The sequence below is a fragment of the Camelina sativa genome, chromosome 7 (genome assembly GCF_030686135.1).
Source record: "Camelina sativa cultivar CO46 ecotype springtype chromosome 7, ASM3068613v1".
Lineage (NCBI taxonomy): Eukaryota > Viridiplantae > Streptophyta > Magnoliopsida > Brassicales > Brassicaceae > Camelina > Camelina sativa.
The window spans coordinates 6,519,868-6,525,867 of NC_141886.1; positions in this window are offsets into that span (position 1 = coordinate 6,519,868).

Consider the following 6,000-nt stretch of genomic DNA (forward strand, 5'->3'; position numbering starts at 1 on the left):
CAAGCTCGATAGGCCCAGATGTCTGTCACGAACGGGAAGGCGGTTTCCCCTAGGGGTTCGCGATCGCTGTCCAGTAGATCGGGTACATCCATCCGGTCGACCAGCTCCTTGCACGCCGTGTGCTCAGCAAGTAGTCGGGCCATACGCCAGTGCGCCAGGAAGTAACCTTCGTCGATAAGATCCTCCAGGACTTGAATGGTCCCTTCTAAACGGTAGAGACGATGGAGCTGGTCAAGCTTCAGCTGAAGCGCCCGAATATATGCGCCCATCCTTTTATGACGAGCTCGGTGCTACAGCTGTAAGGGAGATACCCCCGGGTTGACGGTGTCCGAGTTCGGAGCAAAATCGCGAGATCGGGATATATATTATATATACATTCGTTCTGGATTGAATATTTGTCCGTTCGGACTGACTTCATTCGAAGTCAAAATACATTCTTCGTTGACACCCTGGCCAGGTGATCAACTCGCACTTAACCCCCATCTTGCATATGTAGGGATAAGCCGAATCCAAAGTATTTATTTCGCACCCGATCTCTAATTTATAGGATAAGCCGAACCCAAAGTATTTATGTCGCACCTAACCTTTAGTTCGAACGGAATGGTTAGCCGAACCGAGAGAGAAATTTTGCTGTCCGACTCCCGAACTAGAGCAAAGGAGAGAAGCCGAGCCCAGTATCTCGCACTCCGAACATACATATCCCGTTAAGGGATAATGGCCCACCTTTGAGGTTCAGATCGTTGTTTTCTACGAATATTTGACCAAACGTTACTTGATGTAAGCCGGGAGACGTCATGCCTCTTGTACATCTTTGCAAAATAATAGAAACATGTTTGCGAATTCAATTTTTATTCAGCCTACCACGGTTCGGCAAAGTCTCGTTCGTCTTATTGAATTAAAATAAAAGAGGACATATTATCAATACAAAATGTGTTACTTTCGTGCTAGTACACCACTAGCGGCAATCTCACGAGCACTGGTCTTGAGTCGCTTCGGCATCAGCCACAGCAGCTGCAGCCCAGTCTTCTCCCATTCTTCGGGACGAGTCTCTAGTGCTTTGACTTTCTGTTCCACCTCATCAAGCAGATCGGTAGTCCTTTTTCTTTTTGCCTTAAGAATAGCAATCTCTGATTCCAGATTTTTTAGCTCGCGTTCGATCCTTCCTTTCTTCATATGAAAGTACTGCAGATCTTGGTTTAGCTCTTGATGCATAGCTTCAATCTGCACAAACACAATACGAAGGAGATAGTCAAATCAAAGCAATAGCGGATTGGTTTTTTATTAGTAAAAGGAACTAGAGGACAGTTACCTGGCGATGAAAGGTGTTGGCCTCAGCGATGTCGTTTTCACTAGCACGCCTGTTGATGTAAAACGACCTGATGTCGGTTGGAACAAAATCGCCAATCAAGTCAGGATCTGTTTGGGTAGACTTTTGATTCGCCCTCCGACTGCCTTCGTTGCAGTATGCGATCAAACATGGTGGCAGGACAGCAATCCTGTCGAACCCATTCTCGATCCAAGTCCTTGGATGGGACTCGAGCATCTCGAGTTTGAGCAATAACTCACGTTGCACTTGTTCCGAGGCAGCAAGCCGAATTCCTCTAAGTCACGTCTTTCTTCCGAATTAACATGGAACATTAACATCCAAGGAACCCGGATGTTCGGATAATAAGCCATTCCTCTCTCGATAGCTTCTACATTCGAGAACGTCGGGACAACGTTCCCGGCAAGCGGAGATTCTACGCTACTGATAGAACTAGGTATTATTCCAGTTCTAAGTTTGCCTCGGTCTGGATAATTCCAAGCAAACAAAAGGATGCAAGCTTATTTATACAAGTTTAGGAGGAGATATTTTTTCCAATTTCGCTAAAAAACAATTTCGACTTTCTCGATACTAGACATATTCCATTTATACGAAAGGGAAAGGTTCCAGAAAAAATAAGTAAAATCCGAAGTCTTAGAAACTTAAAAAGGTAAAATGAGCCGAGCAAGTCGGCAATATTCTTACAAGGGTTTTCAAACCCCGGACTTAAACAAGTTAGTCTCCTAGTGAAATACGAAGCGAACGCTTAGACTTCCAAGTTGTCGGACAGATCGGCTTGGAAAATGGCAGCATTTGATCCATGTTGATGCCTCACGGAGTCCGGAGTCATGGTCCTAGGATGAAGAATTCCAAAGCCAAACTGATCCGAAGACATGACGAGATCGTTCTCCCCCAATTCAAGGATATCCATCGCGTCGACGGCCTCTTGAGCTTTTGCCTTCTTCTCGTTGATCTCCATGATTCGCTCTTCTGGAATAACTGACCTTTTTTCGATCAAATATTGCACCGTCTCCTGAACTCCAACAGCCTGATTTAGCATGTCTTCCATGGGGCGAACTATCATGTCCTGTTCAACCAGATAGGCTCTAACTTTATCTAGACGAGTTTGTGCCTTATTCGCCGTTCGTTCTACTTTATCCAAACGGTCCTGGCGGAGTCTGCGAACTTCAGAGTCAAACTTAGCCTTCAGCTCAATGCACTCTCGCCGTAGCTCGGATTTCTCCTCTTCAAGAGCGCGAGTCTGGGAGTTCAGTTTACCAATCTTCAGTTCGGATTGAGCGATGATCTCATCCTTCCCGACGATGACGGCCTCCAGCTCTTTGATCATGTCGTCTTTAGCCCTATTGGCTGTCCGGATCTCTTCTAAGCTTTCCTTCATCTTTCAAATTCGAACCCCAAAGTCGACAATGATTTCATTCGCCTATCATACAGTTGAGTTAGCACGTTGATCCTGGCAGCAGTCTTTATATCCAAGAAGTGTGCGTTAGTTCGCCCATGTAAAATCTAAACAGCTTAAGGAAAATAGTGATACAAATCATTAGGTGGGATTCTGCGATGTCGAGGTATGCTTGTTCGAACTCTAGCTTCTCCGTTTCCGGGAGAATGCGACTGAAAGTTTTCAGGTTCCGGAAAATTTCACCAGAGGTCGCCCGATTCGCGACCAAAGGACCTTCACCAAAATAATCAAAGGCGAACTAGTCAGTTTTATCATTCCGTCTTTTACACGGAATCGGTCAGCGGATTCCAATCCCGCGTCTTCTGCCGAGCGCTTACGGTTAACTGCAGATGGTGGATCAGAAACAGAGTCGTTTCCGACTTGTTTCCCCTTGTTTTGCTTTTTCTTCTTCCGTCGAGCGCTTGCGGTTAACTGAAGATGGTGGATCAGAAACAGAGTCGTTTCCGCCGAGCCCACTTTTTGAAGTTGCTAAATTTTTTGCCTGGAAGAAAGTTTTGTTGCGGTTACATGTTCACTTCCCAGTTCTCTTTGCTCTTTGATATTTTGAAATTTGACAGCTGCTCGAAGCACTTAACTCCGATCTCAACTCCTACTTCGGTCGCTATAGTAAGAGCAGCGACGAAGTTACAGATACTGCCTGGGGTGAGCTGGCAGATCGGAATCCAGCGTCTTTGGGCATACAGCAATAATAAGGCTGGAATCGGGAACCAAAGGCGACATTCTGAAAAATAATCTTCGTATAAACAGATGTATCCTTTTGGAGGATTCCAGGGGCGGTGATCATCTTGTGGGATTAGGATGGTAACGCCACTTTTCCCAAGGCCGCATGAGTTCAACATGTCGTTGACCGATTTGACTGAACTCAGAGTCTTTTCACCTCCAATTCGCCCTTTATGATCCAATGATGGTGGGAGATCGTCAATCAAGATTACCAAGGGAACGAATCGATCTTCTTCCAAGTGCAGATCGAAATTGGGAGTTTCATCATTCTCATTCTCGTTGCGACTTGTGGGTTGAGCTCGTGAAGAAGAAGTCCCAGCCGAACATCAGACTAGGGGAAGTTGGGCTTCATAGCCCGATCTGAGGGGTCCTCCGATCTGTGTAACCCGATTTAGGTTACGTGCCTCACTTCTAGAATTGCGTCGAATTAGGCGACCGTTTTCGTTTTCAGGAGAGGAGGCGAGATCCTAAGTGCTCGTCATGATAGATGATCGGAGAGTGCGGAAGAAAGCCAGAAATTGCAACAAAAGTAAATAAGCAAAGAGGAGAGAGAACAGAGCAGAATACCTTGTGCTGTCGGCGAAAAATGAGAAATGAAGAGGGAGGCTGTGTATTTATAGAATCGGATGGGCGGCAACCCTACGAAAGTCATCATAACCTACGTGACCTTTTGGCTTTCGACCTAGCGGATGTGACACGTGTTACCAACAATTTGTGGTAAAGCGGTTTGAAAGTCTGGGTTATATAATTAAAATTCTTTATGGTTTAGATCAGATATTTTATTTCCTATAGTTCTAACATTCGAATTTAATCTCAAATATTCAGAACTGGGGGGGACTAATTGTTGGTGCGGGATTTAGCACCCCCAACATACCGATCTAAACCAGAAAGATAAATTAATTACTTAACCGGGAATCCGCTTAAGGATCTTAACTAACGATCTGGATGAGGCCTGTTCGGGCAAAAAAGCTTAGCCCATCGACGAGAAGCCGACTTCCTAATTCGCCCGACAGCCGACTTGAGGAAGAGATGGAAACTTTCCATATCTCATTTTGGGTTATAAGGAAAGTTAATATATTTTGTGATCAATGAAATTGTATAAAAGAGGAGAGACTTCTCCATTGTAAAGGATCCGAAAATTAATACAAAAAACCCTAAATTCATCTTTGTTCTTGAGCAAACCCTAGCTTGTTCTTCAAGAGATTAAATCTCTCCTTTAATTTCTAGTTTTAATCCGATTCTTTGAAAGAAAGATTTGTCGAATTTGTTTCCTCGTATAAACAAATTCATTGTGTGAATTCTAAATTCTACAATATTATTTGCGTGTATGTAGCAGACTAGCATTTAATTTGTATCTACAGAAATCTTATGAAACTATATTTTCTATTTTTAACATTAAAAAGAGCAAATAGATGAAGTCTTGGTTTCACTTTCTCTCAAATTAGTATCTCTAAATTGTTTCACAAACACACATGACTCCTCCTTACACAATCAGCACTAGACTCGAACTAGCACGAACGCTAGCTAATTACAAAAAAAAAAAATAGTTTGAATTTGACTTCGTAAACTTAAAACTTGTATGCTTTACTAGAAACCACTTCATGTATATTCTTTGTATAGATAGTAAAAAATAAAAATCTTGATCGCTGGTTCCACCATACACATGACTCGTCCATCACTCAATCTCCAAACAACAAAAAAAGCTAGAGAGGAAAAGTGAAATAGTTTTGAAAATGTTGAAACGCTGCATCTTCCATTTTACTTAGTATAGCACGTTTATGATAATTTTAAAAAGTTCACCTTATATTTTCCATCTATACAATTCTTGACCCGTATAGTCATTCTTTCTCTTTACTTCCAAGCAATTTCAAGCAAATTAGTCAAGAACCGTTAAAGTTATTTGTACCTTTGACATCAACATCGTATTTTCTATAGTGACTCTAGACTTTAGCTAGTAGTACTTCCGAAAAATTAAGAACGTAACTGAAAACTAGATACAAGAACTTGAAATCAAGAAAAAGCAAGAACATATAGAAATAATAAAATAAAAAAACCATGGGACGCGCGCTACCATTTATCATGACAACTATAACGATAAATACCAAGACGTGAAGAGATTGTTTGATTTGAAACTCTTAAGTCTTAACGGCTGATATAGAGAATACTATTTCCCAAAAGGATTACTTTCATAAATTTATCATAATTTGTATCACACAAATCACCGAAGTTACAAACAAACTGGAATATTATAGTATGGAGCCACTAAAAAATCCTATGGTACTCTTTTAAGATTTTGGTATGAAAGTGATCAAGTTTTGCGTATGGATGCAAATTTTCGACGTGTATCACACTTTTTTTTTTTTTGGTATGTTAAGTCTTAAACAATTTCACATCTATATATACTTATTGGGTATAATAGTGTTTACTTGATAAAACAAGGTCACCTAACAACTAGGTTCGGATTACAAAAGCTAATTAATATCAAATATTACTTGGAGTC